The sequence below is a fragment of the Arachis ipaensis genome, chromosome B7 (genome assembly GCF_059453495.1).
Source record: "Arachis ipaensis isolate K30076 ecotype BB chromosome B7, ASM5945349v1, whole genome shotgun sequence".
Lineage (NCBI taxonomy): Eukaryota > Viridiplantae > Streptophyta > Magnoliopsida > Fabales > Fabaceae > Arachis > Arachis ipaensis.
The window spans coordinates 33,211,150-33,213,159 of record NC_142442.1 but is presented as its reverse complement, the minus strand read 5'-3'; the positions used below and the strand labels follow the sequence as shown (position 1 = coordinate 33,213,159).

At 37.9% G+C, this 2,010-nt stretch overlaps 1 non-coding gene across 1 annotated transcript; it reads left to right on the top strand.

Moving 5' to 3' along the window:
* The first annotated feature begins 874 nt into the window (after positions 1-874).
* LOC148550784 (small nucleolar RNA R71) lies at positions 875-982 on the top strand. The gene has a single exon (XR_015893393.1). It is a non-coding gene; the product is annotated as a small nucleolar RNA R71 (small nucleolar RNA).
* Positions 983-2,010: the final 1,028 nt, after the last annotated feature.

Genomic DNA, 2,010 nt, shown 5'->3' with positions numbered 1-2,010 from the left:
TCTCAGATTCCTTAGGTTCCTCAAAGGGAAGCTCCTTATTGATCACTGGACGTCCCAGGAGGTCTTCCTCCTTGGGATTCACGTCCTTCTCCTCTCTTGTGGGTTCGGCCATGGTAATTAATTCAATGGCCTTGCACTCTCCTTTTGGATTTTCTTCTGTATTGCTTGGGAGAGTACTAGGAGGGATTTCAGTGATCCTTTTACTCAGCTGGCCTACTTGTGCTTCCAAATTTCTAATGGAAGACCTTGTTTCATTCATGAAACTTACAGTGGTCTTGGATAGATCAGAGACTAAGTTTGCTAAATTAGAGGTATTTTGTTCAGAGTTCTATGTCTGTTGCTGAGTAGATGATGGAAAAAGTTTATTATTGTTAAACCTGTTTCTTCCACCATTATTAAAGCCTTGTTGAGGCTTTTGCTGATCCTTCCATGAGAAATTTGGATGATTTCTCCATGATGAGTTATAGGTATTTCTATAAGGCTCACCTAAGTAATTTACCTCTGCTATTGCAGGGTTCTCAGGATCATAGGCCTCTTCATCAGAAGGCGCTTCTTGAGTACTGTTGGATGCAGCTTGCATTCCATTCAGACTCTGAGAAATCATATTGACTTGTTGAGTCAATATTTTATTCTGAGCCAATATGGCATTCAAAGTATCAATTTCAAGAACTCCCTTCTTCTGAGGCGTCCCATTACTCACAGGATTCCTCTCAAAAGTGTACATGAACTGGTTATTAGCAACCATGTCAATGAGTTCTTGAGCTTCTGCAGGCGTTTTCTTTAGGTGAATGGATCCACCTGTAGAAGTGTCCAATGACATCTTTGATAGCTCAGATAAACCATCATAGAATATATCCAGGATGGTCCATTCTGAAAGCATGTCAGAAGGACACTTTTTGGTCAGCTGCTTGTATCTTTCCCAAGCTTCATAGAGGGATTCACCTTCTTTCTGTCTGAAGGTTTGAACATCAGCTCTAAGCTTGCTCAGCTTTTGAGGAGGAAAGAACTTGGCTAAGAAAGCCGTGACCAGCTTATCCCAAGAGTTCAGGCTGTCTTTGGGTTGAGAGTCCAACCATATTCTAGCTCTGTCTCTTACAGCAAAAGGGAAAAACATGAGCCTGTAGACTTCAGGATCTACTCCATTAGTCTTAACAGTATCACAGATCTGCAAGAATTCAGTTAAGAACTGAAAAGGATCTTCAGATGGAAGTTCATGAAACTTGCAGTTCTGCTGCATCAGAGAAACTAGCTGAGGTTTCAGCTCAAAATTGTTTGCTCCAATGGTAGGAATGGAGATGCTTCTTCCATGTAAATTGGAATTAGGTGCAGTAAAGTCACCAAGCATTCTCCTTGCATTATTGTTGTTGGGTTCGGCTGCCATCTCCTTTACTTGTTCAAAATTTTCAATAAGGTTGTCTCTGGATTGTTGTAATTTAGCTTCTCTTAGTTTTCTCTTCAGAGTCCTTTCAGGTTCTGGATCAGCTTCAACAAGAATGCCTTTTTCTTTGTCCCTGCTCATAAGAAAGAGAAGAGAAAAAGAAAAGAAGAGGAATCCTCTATGTCACAGTAAAGAGGTTCCTTATTGTTAGTAGAAGAAGAAAAGGAATAGGGGTGAAGAAGAATGAAGAATCCAAACACAAAGGTGATGATAGGAGCAGAGATGTGAGATGAAGAGAAGTGTTAGTAGATGAATAAATAAATAGAAGGGGATGAGAGGAGGAGAGAATTTTCGAAAATAATTTTTGAAAAAGAGTTAGTGATTTTCGAAAATAGTTTTTGAAAAAGGTTAGTAGTTTTTCGAAAATTCAAATAAAAAATAAAATAATTAGTCTAATTAAAAAGAAATTTTGAAAAAGAGGGAAGATTTTTTCGAAAATTAGAGAGAGAGAGTTAGTTAGGTAGTTTTGAAAAAGGTAAGAAACAAACAAAAAGTTAGTTAGTTAGTTGAAACAAATTTTGAAAAGATAAGAAGTTAGGAAGTTAGAAAAGATATTTTGCAATCACTTTTTT